This window comes from Budorcas taxicolor, chromosome 8 (genome assembly GCF_023091745.1).
Source record: "Budorcas taxicolor isolate Tak-1 chromosome 8, Takin1.1, whole genome shotgun sequence".
In the NCBI taxonomy this organism is placed as follows: Eukaryota; Metazoa; Chordata; class Mammalia; order Artiodactyla; family Bovidae; genus Budorcas; species Budorcas taxicolor.
Genome location: NC_068917.1, coordinates 109,133,496 through 109,153,713, shown reverse-complemented (window position 1 = coordinate 109,153,713; position 20,218 = coordinate 109,133,496). Strand labels below are relative to the sequence as shown.

Below are 20,218 nucleotides of genomic sequence, written 5' to 3'. Positions count from 1 at the left end.
CTCACTATGCTCTGATGCATGTTGTCTACTTATTTGACTAATGTCTCCCCCTCTGCCTTTTATTATTTTATGATGATATCAGTGCCACTGCAGAGGGAAGAGCAGGTAAACCTCATCTCACAAATGTCACAGGGCCTGCATTGGTGCGTTCCCAGTAATAGCTTGCTCAGGGACTCCTAAGCATTCTGTTTCCCTGATTTCTGTAACAGCCATTCTGATACTGAGTCAAAATATTTTCCTATACAGTAGGAGATAAACTCCACAAGACCAGGGTCTAGGCAAACTTTTGCTCTGCATTGCACCAATAGCTTCTGCTATAGCGTCTGACTCATACTTCAGTTCAGTTCAGTCGCTCAGTCATATCCAACTCTTTGCGACCCCATGAATTGCAGCACGCCAGGCCTCCCTGTCCAGTACCAACTCCCAGAGTTCACTCAGACTCACGTCCATCAAGTCCGTGATGCCATCCAGCCATCTCATCCTCTGTTGTCCCCTTCTCCTCCTGCCCCCAATCCCTCCCAGCATCAGAGTCTTTTCCAATGAGTCAACTCTTCGCATGAGGTGGCCAAAGTACTGGAGTTTCAGCTTTAGCATCATTCCTTCCAGAGAAATCCCAGGGCTGATCTCCTTCAGAATGGACTGGTTGGATCTCCTTGCAGTCCAAGGGACTCTCAAGAGTCTTCTCCAACACCACAGTTCAAAAGCATCAATTCTTCGGTGCTCAGCTTTCTTCACAGTCCAACTCTCACATCCATACATGACCACAGGAAAAACCATAGCCTTGACTAGATGGACCGTTGTTGGCAAAGTAATTAATGTCTCTGCTTTTGAATATGCTATCTAGGTTGGTCATAACTTTGCTTCCAAGGAGTAAGCGTCTTTTAATTTCATGGCTTCAATCACCCTCTGCAGTGATTTTGCAGCCCCAAAAAAGGAAGTCTGACACTGTTTCCCGTGAAATGATGGGACCAGATGCCATGATCTTAGTTTTCTGAATGTTGAGCTTTAAGCCAACTTTTTCACTCTCCTCTTTCACTTTCATAGTAAAGTTCAATAAATATATATTTAATGAGAATAAGTAAGTGTAAAAAATGAATGACCAACTTGCACCGACATGCTTCAGTGTTGCTTTCACATGGACTAACTCCCTTAATTCTTGCAATAGTCCTATAAAGATAGCAGTGTTTATCTTCAGTTTACAGGTAAGAAAACTGAGGCTCACAGAGAGTGGGTACCATCCTCTGAAGCCCCCAGGACTGGCAGAGTTCAGAGCTGGGGCTGGAATCCCTTTCCCAGCTGTCCCACCACCACACATCCATCACACAGTCCTCATTTATCTGAGGGTGTCAGTCCCAGCAGCCAGGGACATACTGAGCTTCCAGAAATGGAGCAAGCAGAGGCCCCATCCCTGCTGGAGCTTATCCCTGTTCCCAGGGGGTTCTTCTTGGGTCATTAGGCAACTTCCGTCTTAAGGGCACAGAGAGAATTCACCAGCAATTCAACTCTCTCTGTCCATTTTTCTCTAATCTTAGAAGAAGAAAAAAAGTCATTCCAAATGTGCCTCCCCATTCATCAGGCAGGTGCAGTTGAAAGCAGCATGAGTTTGTAACATCACACAGGCGGGTGAGCTGGTCAACAGAGTCCCGTCATTCCTTGTGTCTCTGAGCAGAAGGGTCCCAGCCATAACGTTAAGTCTTGGGAGGAGGGGGAACCCTCAAGGAATTAGTGTCTTCTTGGACTACGTGTTTCCTTTCCATTTTAGATTCATCTCCACATTTTCCAGTGCAGGGGAAGGGCATTGCCAAATTCCTGGATTTTCTGCTACCAAACTCCAGACCATTTTAGTTTAGAGAATTATAACATACACGAAGGCCAAGTGACTAGTATCATGAATCTCTGTGTATCTGTCATCTTTAAGGTTCAGTAATGATCGTTTATTCCAACCCTGCATCACCAGCTCTCTCACCTCAAACACAGTATAATTTGATATATAAATGACAAAGTTCATATTTCTAAAATATTAGGACTCAAAAAATATCAGTAGTGTCACCTTGCTTTCCAAGCTAACAATTCTTCTGCACCATCAAATATATAGTCATTTTGCATGTTTACCAGATTTTCTTATATTTTCAGTATCAGTTCATTCAAACTGAGATTCAGTTCAGTTCAGTTCAGTCGCTCAGTCATGTCTGACTCTTTGCGACCCCATGAATTGCAGCACGCCAGGCCTCCTTGTCCATCACCAACTCCTGGAGTTCACTCAGACTCATGTCCATCGAGTCAGTGATGCCATCCAGCCATCTCATCCTTGGTCGTCCCCTTCTCCTCCTGCCCCCAATCCCTCCCAGCATCACAGTCTTTTCCAATGAGTCAACTCTTCGCATGAGGTGGCCAAAGTACTGGAGTTTCAGCTTTAGCATCATTCCTTCCAAAGAAATCTCAGGGCTGATCTCCTTCAGAATGGACTGGTTGGATCTCCTTGCAGTCCAAGGGACTCTCAAGAGTCCTCTCCAACACCAAGTAAGATCCAAACGTTACGAATGGCTGATAATTAAATCTCTTTTAGTCTATCAACTTCTTCCTACAAATCTTTTTATTCCTTGTGATATTTTATTGAGGAAAATGGGGATTTTGCTCATTGCAGCTTCACAGTGTTATTTAGCATGTTCCTCTATCCACTCCAGTATTCTGGTCTGGAGAGCTTCATGGACTGTGTAGTCCGTGGAGTTGCAAAGAGTAGGACACGACTGAGTGACTTTCAGTTTCACTTTCTGTCCCTCCATTTCTTGTAACTTGGTAGTTAGGTGTAAGAGGCTCAACCAGGCTTGATTTTTTTTTTTTTTTTTTGCAACCCACCACAACCAGTATTGGTAGAATTATAGACCACAGGGATGTAATAAAATACCTCGATATTTGTCTTTGATGCTGGTCATTTCTGGCACCAAGTCCTGACTCTTCCCTTTCTTTGCGTGACTTTTGGCAAGGGATTCTGAGCCTTAGTTACCTCAGCTGTGATGTCAGGTTAATAATAATGATGAATAATTTCAGAGGTTATTGTATTAAATGAGATGGGCATCTAACACGCTTAGCCTTGCACCTGGTACCTAGTATGTGCTGAGTATAGACAAGCTCTGACTTGTCTTACTTCCCCTACCTTCCTGTTCTTCCCCTGTTTGTCCCCCTCCATGTTTTATTGTTATATTACAGTGCCCATGAGGATGAAAGAGCAGACACACTCAGAAGTGGAAGAGATTCTGCAGGCATCTAGTCCAGCCCCAGTCTGTGGCTTGATTCTTTTCTCACATCTCCTGTTGGATACTGCCAGGAAGAACTTGCTCAGGGAGCCCTAAGCAGCCTGATCTTTCACTGCTGGGGCATCCTTCTTTATATCCAGTCAAAATATTTCCTCGTGCATGCCTTAGCTGTGTTGTTTCCAGTCCCATCTATCAGCACTGTACCAACACAGACTTGTCTCTTGACTTACCAGACAGAACATATGGAATCAGAGAGATGAAGATTCAAATACCAGCTTTGCTACAAAATTTCTCTATGCCTTTGAACACATTACTTAAGTTTTCAAGCTTCTTTTTTTTTCTCATGAGGAAAATGGGATTAATAATGTCTCCCATATAGAGTTGTTTCACAAATTAACTGAAGTGATCCACGAGTCAGACACGACTGAGCGACTGAACTGAACTGAACTGAAGATGCTTAGCAGCAATGTTTGGCTCATAGAAAGCAGCTCAGTAAAAGTCCATCCTCTCTGCTGGCTCTAAGTGACAGTATCTCAGGTGTCTGGTGATATCTTTGGACTCTGTTGGACTTTTCTGGTAGTCACCCTCGGTTCCTTCGATTGCTTCTCATCGCATGAGTCTGCTTCTCATCTCAGACTCAGCCTTAGCCGTTCTGAGTGTTTGCCTCTGAAAGAACTCCAGTATGCCTATATCCTTCTTGATGTGTGTGTGATGAAGAAAGTACTTAGAACACACACAGACTGCTTTGCTTGCCTGCAGAATTAAGGGTAGCATCCAAGTTTCTTGCTTCCAGACTTTTGGCTCTGCCCTGAGTCACAATAGCTTCTATCTTTACTGTCATGCTCATGGTATTCAAAACATAATTTTTGGCTCATTAAAGGAAACAGGGGCTCAGAGGGAAAATCTCTTATCAGTGTCACACAGCCAGTAGTTACGGAACCAGAATTTTAAAGTTGTGTCTGTGTGGTCCCGTAGCCTGTGGTCTCAACATGCAAGCGATAGAGACGACTGCATCTCTGGCTCCTTTCTCTGTTCCTGGACATGGGCAAGCCTGTTCTGTCATCAGCGGCCTTTCTTGGGATCTCGATCACCTCCTGTCGCTATGTTTTCCCTCACCTTTCCTTGATGGTCAAACAAACTGTCCCGTTCTTACCTTCCAGTCACTTCTTAGCCCTTTGGAAGTTGACTTTGGTTACCCCATCTACTTGAAGTTGGTGTCTGTTTACTCACTCCAACACCCTCATCTCAGCATTGTTTTAGAAACATTGATTCATTCTTGAAAGAGCTTGGGCTTGGTTCCTTTAACTTGAGATTGCCCAACCTGAATCCTTTCCAGAAATTATGGCTTCCCTTCAGAAACTCAGAGGGAATGCCAGGAAGTGGAAGCACGGTGGTTCCTGAGGGCGGGGCTCACACATTTGTGAGGCTGTCTGTCCGTCCGTCTGTCCCTGGTGCCTTACAGTTACCGTTTCTCAAGCGTGTGGGTCCCATTTTGAGTGGGACTGGAAGAAATAGGGATGAAGGGTATATGTCTAAGGTAGTTATATTGTATAGGTATAGATCTATACTTATATTTATCTATATAGGTATATTATTTTTTTTCAGTAAGGCATTAATGTAACATTCAGAGTAAAGATTTATTAGTGAGATTTTGAAATTTTAGGCATTTTAGTGAGTTGTTTTCCCATGGTTTGGAGTCCATCAGATCTAGATTTGAATTCCATATTTTATGCTTACCTGTCGGATGTTGCCAATGCCATGGACACTTTTAAAGGGGTTCCCTGGTAGCTCAAACCATAAAGAATCTACCTGCAGTGGAGGAGACCTGGGTTCGACCCCTGAGTTGGGAAGATCTCCTGGAGAAGGAAATGGTTACCCACTCCAATATTCTTGCCTGGAGAATCCCATGAACAGAAGAGCCAGGTGGGCTACAGTCCATGCGTCACAAAGAGTCGGACACAACTGAGCAACTAACACATGTGCACACTGGATGTTAGTGAACAGGTGACTTAGCCTACCTGATCTTCATTTTCTCTTCAGTCAGATGGGAATGATAAGACTTGCTGCCTAGGCTGGTTCTGGATCTTATATTGGATGACATATTTGAATATGGGCAGTAGAAGAATCAGATGACCTAGGCTTACATTCTTCTTTTCCTGCATACTGGGGAGCTGTAACTTAATAATTGCTGAGAATCTCAGTGAGGAGGGTAACAGTGTGTAACTCACAGAATCGTTGTTAGGTTGAATATGATTATATGTGCAGAGCACTTAGTGATGCCTAGGGTGAGTAGAAACTTGAGCCGTGTTAATTGCATCTTCTCCCCCTAACTTTGTCTTCTTCCTCTTTATCCCCTTTCTCATTGTTTTTTCCTTCTCCTCTCTCCTTCAACTCTTGCTTCTGATACAGCATCTAGCACAGAGTAGGTGCATGATAACTATAATCATCTTACCCTCCAGCTTCTGCTGATTGAAAAACCAAAACAGTAGTCAGTTCACAGGCCTGCTTTCCCAAAGGCAGAGGTCATCTTACTGCCTCTGATAGTTGGTTCTAATGACATGTTTTTTCTCCACTGGAAAAAATACTAAAAAGAATAAAAATAATTCTGAGCAGAGATGTGCCTAGAATCACTGTTGCCTGTAAACAATTATGAATAGCAATGGTACTACGTTCATAATAAGCAATAATAATTCATCATAATTATCTTCCATTTGGAAAATATCCAAGTTTAGAGCTTTGTCAGTACTCTATAATTATCAAATATATGTGTATGTGCGGACATATAGGTGGTTCTGGCATTATTTTAGGCACTTTACAAAGGATTTTTATGCCATTCTTTATTGAGGTGTAGGTATCAATACCGCCCCATTTTACACATGTGGGAATGAAGCAGAGAGAAGTGAAGTCACGTCTATTGAGTTTGCTCAGTGATAACACTAAGACTCGAACCCAGGGATTTGATTCCAAAGATCGTCCTCTTATCCTCCATGCTCTGCTGTTTCTCCAGCATATGTAGCGTCCTTTGCTGGATTAAGGGATCAAGGCTTCTCAGAGTCCAACCGATCAGGGTGGAAATATGGCCCAGTGAACCGGGTAGAAATCTCCCTTTCCGTAATTTCCTTAGCCAGATTTCCAAGGCGCCCTCTCCAAGGCAAAGATAAAGTCGGTGTGGGTCCAGACGAAGCACGTCCCCTCCTAGCCCCTGACCTTTCTCTCCCTGCCCCCACCCACAGGCCCGACCACAGGGGCCCCAGCTGCTGGGGAGGCTGCCTTCCTCAGACGCCTCCTGAGGGAAGATGGGCGTACTGGAAAAGTGAAGTCACCAGTGGCCGCAGAAGGGAAGTTGCACAGTCCTTCACTCAGGAACTCACCACGAGCTGAAGCTAGCATGTAGCAACAGAAACGCCCCAGTCTTGGACAAATCCCCCTCTCAAAACCTTCCCACCCGCTTCCCAGCTCCAGATGGCCTCACCAGAGGGGAGAGGAGTTGCTATCTGTCAAAGGACAGCAGGCCCAGGGAGGCAGGTCTGGCCTGTTGGGTGTGGCTGGGATCGCTGGGCTAAAGGCTTCCCTTAGGAAAAGTGTGTGAGTTCCATCCAGGTTTCCCCTTCCAGGACGGAGCGGGCCAGGAGCAACGCCTTGGAGGAGACAGGCTGAGAGGAGGAGCGGTCCGCTAGAGAACTCGGATTTGTGTGGGACTGAGAAGCCCTTGGCAGTTCAAGGTCACAGGGCAAGATGCCTTGGGAAGATGACTCACGATTAGATGGATGAGGCTACTGATATGGCTGGGTCTTCTCCCAGGAGCTATAGCTGATGTCTCCTATTGCTCATAATTGGTCTGCTATTCATCACTTTCACAATTGCTATCAGCTCAGTGACAGGCGGGACAAATGGTCTGGAGATAGTTTGGAACGCTGTGAGCACAGTCTATAGCCCTGATGACTGAGCAGGTCGACGAGGATAACACAGATCAGACGTGAGAAGAGCACCCAGTGTTCCAGTCCTCAGCATTTACCAGTCATTCATGCAACGCTTATTCCTATCACAGACATTTATGGAGTACTTTCTTTGGGCCAGGCCTTGTGCAAAGAGCTTATGATAAAATAAGGCGATGAACTCACAGTTCAGTGGAGACAACAGACATGCAAAGAGATGAAATCCTGTAGTTCATCAACACATGTGCCGTCCAACGTGCCATGGGGGCCTTGAGTTCTGTTGGGAAATCAGAAGAGAGTTTTCAGAGATGATCGCCATCGTAGTGGGTCTTAACTAATGAGAAGGCTTTGTTTAAGGGTAGAATGGAGGAAAGATATTATAGGCTGAGGGAAGCCATGAGCAAAGGCACAGTGGCATCAGAGCCTGTTGCCTGTCCGGTTCATGACAGGTGGCAAACAGAGATGGTATGCAGGGCCGGGGACGACCGCAGGAGTAGGATGTGATGCTGAAGACAATGTACAGTATCACTGTGTGAAAGGCCCTGTTAAAATAAAAACTTACCTTTAATGTTTTCGATTTTTGTTTTTTTTGCTTTTTCATGAATTAGAACTCTTAAATAAATGAATGATGAAAGAATTTTACAAGATAAGCAAGAGAGGGGGGATGGAAAACAGACCCACACTTCCCATAACACTGTTTCGACACAGCACAGAATATCTATACTTGTTGCATTCATAGCGACAAGAAACAGAAACCTGTTTTGGTAAGAAACAGAAACCGAGCTGAAACTGCCTAAGGAAAGAATGGAGAAGTTATTATAATGCTATAGTGATTTCTCATGTAACTCAAAGGCCGAGCTCGCAGGATTAAATTAGCTCACAGTGGTGAAACATTTAGGCTTTGGGATTTGACGCACTTACGCGTGAATTTTGAGCTTCTCTCGTAGCTCAGTTGTTAAAAAGTCTGCCAGCAATGTGGGAGACCTGGGTTCGATCCCTGGGTCGGGAAGATCTGGAGAAGGAAATGGCTACCCACTCCAGTATTCTTCCCTGGAGAATCCCATGGACAGAGGAGCCTGGCAATCTCCAGTCAGTGGGATTGCAAAAGTCGGACACAATTTAGCCGCTAATCCACCACCACCAAGTGTGAATTTTGCTCTGCCAAATACTGGCTATGTGACACAGGCAAGGAACACAGAGTCCCTGGGGCCTCAGTCTCATCCTCTGTATAATGGGAGTGATGGAAGTAGCCGAGTCATGGCATCGCTGTGCAAATGAAAATGACTCCTCACGCCAAACGCTGAGCACTGTGTCTGATGTGTAGTATTGCTCAACAATGCTCACTGTTACGTTTAATGCTTTAAAACCCAGCACTTCATCTTCTACCTGAGATGGATGAGAGCTAAAATATAGAGTGAACTGACAAGAAAAATAGCTGTCTGCCTGAAGATCATCTAACCCTATCATCTCTTCTCTGTACTTCTTGGGGAACAGACAGCTGACAGAGCCCCATGCAGAGCGTCTCAGTGGGTTGTTTATTTATTTCTCTAGTATTTTTTCATTTAGCAGAGGTAAGTGTGGCAAGAAGGAGTCTGGCCCCCTCTCAGTGTCTTCCCCATGTTGCCCAGATTAACAAGCACTTCTGTTGGGCTCTCATCCTTCAGGCAAGAGTGGCTTGGAAAGTGTAGTTTATCCTGACAGGGGAAATTAGGTGTCGTTCCTGTGATTTATAGAGCCATAGATTGAGCTGCACAGGCCCTCATACAGGAAACGGGCCCTTGCCCATTAGCATGCCTTTACTGTGTGGTCTCATGAACGGGGGGCTCTGACTCAGAGGCTGAAACTGAGGGGTGGGGTAAGGGAGGTCCAGGGACAAAGTCTGGGGTTCAGAGGTACAGGGCCTCTGCTCCGCTGCACTCGGTCTGGCATGTCTTCTCTGACCCTACACGTGCTCGTCTGTAAGGATGCCTGGGACCAGGAAGAGCTGCCGTATCCACAGGTTGCTAGGAGTCTTACAGAAGCTAGCAGAGCCCTAGCACCAGACCTAGAGTAAAGAAGAGCGTAATAGGTGTCTGTCTGCTTTATCCCCCTCCTCCCCTTCCTTGAAGACCGTCAAGGGCATGCTCAGCACCTGGGCTGTCTTCTACAGAGAGGACGCTAACTGCGAGTTTTGCAGTAGGCTTAATGTTTGGGAGCAGATACACGTTCCCAGGCAAACCCCCAGTGTGAAGTGCAGAGAGCCCCTGTATACTCCCTGTTTTTCCCACATGCAGAGTCTTCCCCACCGTGGTCGTGCTTCACCACAGCAGTGCACATGTTACGATCGTGAGCTGGCACTGACGCATCGCTAACACCCGAAGCCCACAGTTTACATGACGATCCGCTCTTGGCGTGCGTTCTGTGAGTCCTGACAAATACACAGTGACATGTACCCAACTGCGATAGTGCCCTACAGAATAGGGTGACTGCCCTAAAATCTACTGTAATCCCCGACTCCTCCTTCCCTCCCCCTCACCCCTGCCGACCACTGATCCTTTCGCTGCCTCCTTCGTTTTGCCTACTGGCATGAACCTCTAAGGGGTCCCAGGTAGTTTGTCTAGAATGGGAAGTGTTAAAGGGGGTGACAGAATTGTGAGCGGCTTTATCCAGAATACAAACACATAATGATTAGAAGCAGCCGTGTTCTGGGACGTATGTCCAAGTTGAAGCAAGTACAGGTGACGATAAGGCCCAGAGAGGGTAAGTGCCTTACTGAGGTCACACAGCAAGCTAGGCAGAGACTGTTAGAGTTCCCGGGGATTCTCCTATCTGAAGCACCCATGCTGTATGGCCTCTCCTGTGAGACTACTCACCCATCTGGCTCCTGTCACATTGAACTGTATAAAATCGCTCACATGTGACTTAAATGTAGGTGATAGGTATCTATTGCATTTTCATTGGCCCATTCCCGTAGGTACAGGGGACATTTTCAGTATATGTTAAATGGAATCAAGAACTTAGCATTTTTTAAAAATATTAAATATATTTATTTTAATTGGAGGCTAATTACTTTATACTATTGTATTGGTTTTGCCATACATCAACATGAATCCGCCATGGGTGTACACGTGTTCCCCATCCTGAGCCCCCCTCCCACCTCCCTCCCCATACCATCCCTCTGGGTCATCCCAGTGCACCAGCGCTGAGCATCTTGTATCCTGCATTGAACCTGGACTGGCGATTTGTTTCACATATGATAATATACATGTTTCAATGCCATTCTCCCAAATCATCCCGCCCTCTCCCTCTCCCACAGAGTCCAAAAGACTGTTCTAAACATCTGTGTCTCTTTTGCTGTCTCGCATACAGGGTTATCGTTACCATCTTTCTAAATTCCATATATATGTGTTAGTATACTGTATTGGTGTTTTTCTTTCTGGCTTACTTCACTCTGTATAATAGGCTCCTCAGTTTTATCCACCTCATTAGAACTGATTCAAATGTATTCTTTTTAATGGCTGAGTAATACTCCATTGTGTATATGTACCACAGCTTTCTTATCCATTCGTGTGCTGATGGACATCTAGGTTGCTTCCATGCCCTGGCTATTGTAAACAGTGCTGCGATGAACATTGGGGTACACGTGTCTCTTTCAATTCTGGTTTCCTTGGTGTGTATGCCCAGCAGTGGGATTGCTGGGTCGAATGGCAAGAACTTAGCATTTTTTAAAAATGGATTGTCTCCATCAGATTGTGTGTTTGGAGGCTTTGCCTTTCAGAGCACCGGCTCTAGAGCTAGACTTCCTGGATTCAAATCCTGACCATACCACTTACTAGCCCCAGGATCTTGGGCATAAGTGTAAAATGGAACATAATAATCGTGCCTACTTCTCAGGTTGTTGGGAGAATTAAATGAGTTAATACATCTAAAGTACTTAGGGTTATTGTGAGAAATAATACATATAAAGCATTTAGAACAGTGCTTGGCTTGTAGTAAGCAAAGAGTCAGATATGAATGACTGAGTGACTGAACACACACACAAGCATGCAATAAATGCTAAGTGCTATTACCAATATCCTCTAGTGAGTAAGAACATTGTTCATGATGGTAGGATCAAAGGACCTGAGTTCAAATCCTTGTCCTACCCTTTTTAGCTGGATGACTTTGAATAGGCTATTTCACCCTTCCAACCTCAGTTTCCTCATCTATAAAATGGGGATAGTAACAGTAGAACCTGCTTCATAAGGCTAGGGACAGGATTGAATGAGATGATGTAGATTAAAGTGCTTACCACACTCTCAGTAAATGTTGCTATTATGTTTGTTTCCTATCTAACAGCCTAAGAAATTAGTGGCTTGAACTTAGTTCCAAAGGTTGGTAGCCTTGTATAGTGAATGTTAGTTGATATGAAGACCTTAGTTTATTTTCTGCCAGGTGTGTGTGGTGTAAACTTGGACAAGTCACTTCTCCTTTGAGGCCACCTAGTCTGTGCAGTTGTGAAGGCCCGTCTCACCTCTCAGGGCTCTTTCAGGTCTGGAATGCCGGGGATCTGTGCAGTGAGTACGTGTGTCTGCACTTCAGAGCTCTCTAGCTCCTGGGATCCGTACGTAGTTTGTTTCTCCTTCCCTTTGCTCAGCTGCTCCCTAGTTCTGACTCTTCTCAGTAACCTTTCAGGATTATTCAGACGTGAATTACCTCTGTTCAGTTATTTATTCCTATGCAATCCCCAAAAGTGGCAGCTTAAAATGATGATCATCTTATTAGTGTGTCTGATGGTTCTGGGGGTGACTGGGCTGAGCTGGTCAGTTGTTCTTTAATTACTTTTTGGTTGTGCTAGGTCTTCACTGCTGCACATGTACTTTCTCTAGTAGCCGCAGGCGGGGCTACTCTCCACCGTGGTGCACGGACTTCTTGTTGCAGTGGCTTCTCGTTGCGGAGCACAGGCTCTAGGGATGCCGGCTCAGTAGTTGTGGCTCACAGGCTTTAGTTGCTCTACAGTATGGGGAATCTTCCTGGACCAGGGATTGAACCTGCATTCCCTGTATCAGCAGACAGATTCTTACCCACTGTACCCACCACAGAAGTCCTTGCTGGGCAGTTCTGACTTGGTTCCCTCTTAGGCTGCAGTCCGAGGGACTCTGTGGCTCACCCATGTGGCAAGTGACCCTGGCTACTGGCTGGGACCTCAGCTGGGTCTATTGGTACAATACCTACTTGTGGCCTCTCCATGTTGTCTGGGCTTCCTCCCAGGATAGCAGTTGGACTCTAAGAGTGAGCATTCCAAAAGACATGATGTGGAAGCTGCCCATTTCTTAAAACCTGAGCCCAGAAATTGAAGCAGCAGTACTTAGTTTGGTAAAGCAATTGTAGAGTGCAAACTCACGGGGAGAACCTGGATCCCACCTCGGGAGGAGGAAAATGTCAGAGATATTTAGGGTCCTGTTTTAAAGTCATCACAACTGCCTTCCTACTCTGCTTGGGAATAAGAGATTAAAGTCAACTAACATTAACCACATTAAGTCAAATTGCCAACATCCGCTGGATCATGGAAAAAGCAAGAGAGTTCCAGAAAAGCATCTATGTCTGCTTTATTGACTATGCCAAAGCCTTTGACTGTGTGGATCACAATAAATTGTGGAAAATTCTGAAAGAGATGGGAATACCAGACCACCTGACCTGCCTCTTAAGAAACCTATATGCAGGTCAGGAAGCAATAGTTAGAACTGGACATGGAACAACAGACTGGTTCCAAATAGGAAAAGGAGTACGTCAAGGCTGTATATTGTCACCCTGCTTATTTAACTTGTATGCAGAGTACATCATGAGAAACGCTGGGCTGGAAGAAGCACAAGCGGGAATCAAGATTGCCAGGAGAAATATCAATAACCTCAGATATGCAGATGACACCACCCTTATGGCAGAAAGTGAAGAGGAACTAAAAAGCCTCTTGATAAAAGTGAAAGAGGAGAGTGAAAAGGTTGGCTTAAAGCTCAACATTCAGAGAACTAAGATCATGGCATCTGATTCCATCACTTCATGGGAAATAGATGGGGAAACAGTGGAAACAGTGTCAGACTTTCTTTTCTGGGGCTCCAAAATCACTGGAGATGGTGACTGCAGCCATGAAATTAAAAGACGCTTACTCCTTGGAAGGAAAGTATGACCAACCTAGATAGCATATTCAAAAGCAGAGACATTACTTTGCCGACTAAGGTCCGTCTAGTCAAGGCTATGGTTTTTCCAGTGGTCATGTATGGTTGTGAGAGTTGGACTGTGAAGAAAGCTGAGCACCGAAGAATTGATGGTTTTGAACTGTGGTGTTGGAGAAGACTCTTGAGAGTCCCTTGGACTGCAAGGAGATCCAACCAGTCCATTCTGAAGGAGATCAGCCCTGGGATTTCTTTGGAAGGAATGATGCTGAAGCTGAAACTCCAGTACTTTGGCCACCTCATGCAAAGAGTTGACTCATTGGAAAAGACTCTGATGCTGGGAGGGATTGGGGGCAGGAGGAAAAGGGGACGACCGAGGATGAGATGGCTGGATGGCATCACGGACTCGATGGACGTGAGTCTGAGTGAACTCCAGGAGTTGGTGATGGACAGGGAGGCCTGGCGTGCTGCAGTTCATGGGGTCGCAAAGAGTTGGACATGACTGAGCGACTAAACTGAACTGAACATTAACCACTTCTCTTCCCAAACGTGTTCTCACACATCTGTCTTAAGTAAGCAGCCATTGATTAGTAACAAGATGACCAGTTAATCTCCTCACTGTCAGGACACATCAGCATTACTTATTTTTTTCCACAAAGAATGCGGGCTCTAGCCTCTGGTCTCCAGCCCCTGGTTTCCAAGTCCTGTAACTACCAGGACAATGATTGACATTTCCTGTAGACATTCTAGGGGGTGTGCAGATGACTGTGTGGCAGGCGGCCCAGGGAGATCCTATCTAAGAGGTCCAGGCCGGGCTCTCGGACACTGTTCCTGTCTCTGCACAAGCCCTGCTCTGACGCCCTCCTCAGCCCTTCCATGCACATCCATCCTAGTTCCTCTTGATCAATCAAGCATGGTCAGCATGGGCTCAGGTACCAATCTCCATGCAAAAGTAGAATGCCAGCCACCCCCTTTCCTCCCCTCTCTCTTTCTCGGGCCCTATGAGCGTCTTACTTTAGATCTCAGTGCTTCCGGGGCAAACAGGCATCCCCCTACTCTCCTCCAAGCTGTAATCCCAAATGTCTCCAAAGGATGTTCTACCAGCAAACCCACCCCAACCCTCTTTTCAGTGACTCCAGGGAAACGTTTTCTTTTTAAGGTGATCAGCTGCATTACTGTCATCTCTTTTGCTGGAAAAAGAATGACAGCAAGTATACAAGTTCATTCTCTGGCTGAGCATCCTATTACCTATATCTATGGAATTTAACACATATTTTTGGGACCCTATGATGTGTTGACTCCTTTGCTTGCAGCTGGTGAGAATCAAATACATTATCTTGGCCTGGAAGAGTTCCCGGCCTGATAAGCAAGAAGTGCATAGAAACAAGCAAATTGCAAGGGAATGTGAAATGTGCACAAACTGAATGAGAGGAGAGAGAGACAGAATCTCCCAAGTGTGATAGGATCCTGGTGAACAAAACATTTCCTGGATTTTAGCAAGGAAACATAAGTGGGGAAAGTGCATTTTAGACCAAAGGGAGAGTATGAGGAAAGGCTTGGTATGAAGCAGTGCACTCCTGTAAGATCCTGTGTGCTGGCGCCTAGAGCAGCAACGGTGAGGAGGATATGGGAGAAGAGCCACAGGCTGGACGGCAGAGGACTTTGAAAGATTAAGAAGTAGAGGCCTCGACCAGAATGCGGTAGAGCCTTTGAAGGGGTCCAAGCAAGGTGGGTGGAATAGCAGTTCTGTTTTAGAGAGCTGGGAGAGGATGTGCTGGAAAGGTTGGAGCTGGAAGGCTAGTTGAGGTTATGACAATTGCCTAGAGAGGGCATTACTCACCCACACCAGAAAGACAGCTGTGGGGTCAGGTGAGAGAAGCTGGTTTGAGACATATTATGAGGTAGAGGGAGGAGCCCAGAGTAACCCCCCAGTTTCTGGCTTGGAGGTACCAAATCAATGCGAGATACAAGTAATCTTAGGGGAAGGAGAGCATCAGACATACACATTTACTTGGCTTTATGATATCATTTATAAACTTGGTTCATGTCATTCAGAATTCCATGTGAACTTTTAATTCAATTTAACAAACATGGACTGACTTATGTTACCTGCTAGATACTGTATCAGGCACAAATAGGGAACCTGGGGGTAAAAAGGTAGTCTCTTTCTTTGTCTCTAGAAGGCCTTTCTGGAGAAGGCGATGGCACCCCACTCCAGTACTCTTGCTTGGAAAATCCCATGGACAGAGGAGCCTGGTAGGCTGCAGTCGATGGGGTCGCAAAGAGTCGGTCACGACTGAGCGACTTCACTTTCTCTTTTCACTTTCATTCATTGGAGAAGGAAATGGCAACCCACTCCAGTGTTCTTGCCTGAAGAATCCCAGGGATGGTGGAGCCTGATGGGCTGCTATCTATGGGGTCGCACAGAGTCAGACACGACTGAAGCGACTTAGCAGCAGCAGCAGAAGGCCTTTCATCTCCTTAACCTGTATGGCTTGAACAGCCTCAAGAGCATGCTTATTAATACTGAATATAACATATTCATCAAGACTTGAGTGAGAAGATCCGGGCATCTTTGTGGTTACACATACTAGAACCACCTCAGTGTCAAAAGTAGCAGACTTGGGGTCAGCCCCTGAGTATAACTGTATGACATGTAAAACATAGCCACTGTAAGTATAGAATATGGAATTTAACTCATTGGCTTAGTGACATTCCACTATATATAGATGATCCCAAGTATCTATCTTAAATACAGAGTGTCATCTTGAAGTTTAAGATTCCTAAGACAAAAAAAAAAAAACGATTCCTAAGACATTGTTAGAATTTTTAGAGCTGAAAAGTCCTCCCTTTGCATTTCCATAAACCTCTGGCGTGAGCTACTTCATAACGTTTGAACCATATTAATTGAAATTGTGTGTGTCTTCGCGGTTCCCAGCAGGGCTTCCCAGGTGGCCCAGGAGTAATGACCCCGCCTGCCAGTGCAGGAGAGGAAAGAGACGTGGGTTCAATCCCTGCGTCGGGAAGATCCCCTGGAGGAGGAAATGGCAATCCACTCCAGTGTTCTTGCCTGGAAAATCCCGTGGACAGAGGAGCCTGGTGGGCTACAGTCCACGGGGTCGCAAAGAGTCAGACACGACGGAGCACAGGTAAGTCAAGCCCTCTGAAGTGGGTGACTGTGTCTCGTTCATCACCTTTCTTAGCCTCTAGATGGCACATGGTACGGAGGAGGAAGTTCAGGGATTTAAACCTTTCAAAATAAAACTTCTGTGTCCTCATTCTACCAATGGAGAAATTGACGCTTAATGGGAGAAATAACTTATGCTGAGTTCAATTAGAGAAGTAACAACAGGGTCAGGAATAAATCCCTGTTTATTTTGATTGCTTAACATTTTTGTGGCTGTTTTCTCATCCTGCTGGGCTTGGTTTGCTAGCTAATTAGCCAGAAGTTGGAAACGTTTGCTAGCAGTGAGCAAACCTTCATTGTCATGAAAACAAATGGCCATGCAAATGTCACCCTTAGGCCTGTATTAAGGACAAGATTTGTTTCTGAAGTCCCTTCACTTACTCAAATGCTAAGAGTCAACAATGCCTCCAGTGTAAAGTCTCATTTTCCTCTGAGGACACATGCAGACACACTCACGTGCGCACACACGAACAGCAGAGAAGCACGTGGTACAAGCCGAGCAGCTGAAAAGGATGTTTTGGATGAAATCTTGGCATTTATTGTTCCTGTGTGACCAGAGATAGTCAAGGTTGCCAGAATTCAGAAGGGCTTCAGTTCAAATCCCTACTCCTCCATGTATCTGTGACACCCATCTCAAAGGGACATTTTGAGGATTAAATGGAGGAACAGAGTCATTTCACCGCAAAGTTGCTCTATCGCCATGAAAGAGCCAGCTAGCCTTTCTGGGCCACTGTATGTGCATCTGCAAAACGGATTCAATCAGATGATTTACAGAGTCCCTGGAAGCTGGAACATTCTATGCTGCTTCTCCCTCGGGATCTATTTGGATTTGGGATGAAGTGTTGCAAGCACTGGAGACATAAGGAAGTGTGGACCTGAGCTGACGCCTGTTGGCTCCTGCTGCCTCGCAAGGGCCCCCTGTCTGATGCAGGCCTTTTATCAGAGCGCGTTTGAGCTCTGTCCACGGTTTGCCTGGCCATCGCTGCAGTCCCCATTCTGTTCCCCAGGGTTTGGGAAAGAGCCAGTGGATGTGGAGATCCACAGGCAGGGTTTCTTCCCAAGAACTGCTTGGATGGTGAAACTCACAAAGTCCAGAGAGATTTCCTGTTTTGTTTTTCACAAGCCCCAGTGACTATTGATTACAAAAATCATACACGCGCACACACACACACACACACACACACGCGCGCACACGCGCGCACACGCGCGCGCGTGCACACACACGCACCGAAACAAAAGCACATACACAAAACAGGATATTCTCTCCCCTCCCTTTGCTAGAGTCCAAGGCAAGCTCTTAGCATCTGTGTCACTTTCACCATGCCTCTGCATTTCCCCATTATCATCATTAAGCCCTTAGCTCTAGCTGGAGATGTTACAGAATCATAAGGCATGAGCAGTCGTACATGTTAATTCAAGAAAGGGGGAAACTGCGAGTGGAGGGGAGAGAAAGTCTGACAGTCAGAGTGACCTCCTGCCAGCCCACCTGGTTTCTGCCCTCACGAGAGTGCCCCCCTCTGGTGCTGAAGGAGGACAGACATTTATTCCTAACATCAGTTCACTTGTAGTCAATTGTTAGTTACTCAGTTGTGTCAGACTCTTTGTGACCCCATGGACTGTAGCCTGCTAGGCTCCTCTGTCCATGGAATTCTTCAGGCAAGAATACTGGAGTGGGTTGCCATTTCCTTCTCCAAGAGATCATTCCAACCCAAGGATGGAACCTGGGTCTCCTGCTTTGGCAGGCAGATTCTTTACAGTCTGAGCCACCAGGGAAGCCAACTTTAGGTAATATAGTAATATCAGATCTTAGTAAGAACAATGCTATTATTGTGTGCCAGACTCTGACCCACATAACTTATATGCAAACAATGAAAGGGATATATTTATACTTTAAAAGTTGTTTATTGGGAATTTTTAGTTTAAGTTGGCATCTTGTGTTTTTATTTACTGAGTCTGGCAATCCTACTTGGAACCAACCCTGCTGTCCCAAGTGGTTGAGTAGAAAAGACCTATAATTCTGAGTCACAGAGGTCTGGGTTGGGATTCTGTTTTCATCATGTGCTTGCTGTGTGATCTTGGGAATATTACTTAACTGCTCTGATTCCTAGTCCTCCCCTGTAAATGAAGATCATAGAATCTGTTTCTCAGGACTATTGTGAGAATTCCACTTTAATGCCCTTAAAGTATCTCACACTGTGTAGTTAGGTGCTTCCTGAACACTGTGCATGCATGCTAAGTCACTTTAGTCGTGTCCGACTCTTTGCAATGGACGTTAGCTTGTATTATAGTTTCTTTTTTATTTCTTTGGTTCATTGTTCTTAATTCGGGGGACGTTAGATCATTGCTTCATCCCTTAGGAGAGAATATGAGAAAGGACGTATGGCAGGAATAATCGAAGCCTTCCCCTCAGAGGCCTTGAGGGGAATGTGGCTTACACGATAGTGTTCCTGTTGCACGTCTTCTCCTTCTAGGTCCGTGTTCTTTGCTAAGGAGGCACACCCACTTTACGTGAATGTGCTGTGCTTGAGTCTTTTGACCAACGCAAGATGGTAAAAGTGTCACCTGGGTAATCAAGTGTCCTTAGTAGTAGGTGTTAGGAAGCTTGAAAAAGTACACAGAAAGTAAAAAGTCATTAAAGAAAAGAGAAAGGAAGAAAGCATGTGGAACCTGTTACCTGGCAAAGAATAAAAGATCAACACTCTCTGGAATTCCCAAGTTTGAGGAAGAGTTGTCAGACATTCTGAGTCCCCAGTGCCATGAAATGGCAGTACAGATGGCATGATTAAAGTAGAAAGCATGGAGCTTCCCAGGTGGCTCAGTGGTAAAGAATCCACCTGCCAGTCTCGCCTGGGAAATCCCATGGACAGAGGAGCCTGGCAGGCCACAGGCCGTGGGGTCACAAAGAGTCAGACACGACTGAGTGCCTGGGCATACATGCAAAGCAGAAAGAGCATCTGAGCCTAAGCGTTATGATCAGTTTTCAGTGTCCATTAATTTATTTAGTAAATCTTGACCGAGTAAGTGTTCTCAGTCTCATGAGAAGACTCATGTGGATAAGGCGTGGCCCGTGTTCCTGGTGAGATCAGAGTCTGCTGGGTGAGACCGGCAAACGGATGTATTGGTTAGCTGTGATGTAGCATGCTGTGGTGTCTGGAAGAGAAACCTGCTTCCAGGCTTAAAGTCAAGGTAGGGTTCCCATAGAAAACAAGCGTCCGTTTGAGAACAAAAGAGCAAATTGGTTTCCAAGATGGTTGTGGGGTTGAGAGTATTCCAGCAGAGAGGACAGGGTGTGTTTTTTTAAAAAAAGCATGAGACAATGAAGCACATTGTAATTAAATAGAACATTGGTCACCACTTAGAACAAGGGTCAGCAAACAAGTGACCTTCAGAATGAATCAAGCCTGTCAGCTGTCTTTGTAAATAAAGTTTTACTGGAACTCAAGCATGCCCATTCATTGAAACTATCGTCTATGTTGCTTTCATGCTACAAAGGCAGAGTTAAGTAATTGTGGCAGAGACTGGCCATAAAGCCAGAAATATTTACTGTTTGGTCCTTTGCAGAAATGCTTTTCTATCTCCTGATTTAGAAAGCACTTTTCCTAGACAGGAATTCAGTGTTGACGGCCACGGTAGTGGTTACATGAGTGTGGATGGTAGCATGCAAGGGAAAATCAGAGGCGTGGTGAGAGATGAGGCTATGGAAGTGGTCAGGAG

General features: G+C 45.5%; 1 protein-coding gene across 1 annotated transcript in view; it reads left to right on the top strand.

Annotated features, from left to right (window-relative positions):
- ASTN2 (astrotactin 2) overlaps positions 1-20,218 on the top strand; it is a 1,033,755-nt gene that overhangs the window by 840,917 nt on the left and 172,620 nt on the right. The window lies entirely within an intron of this gene.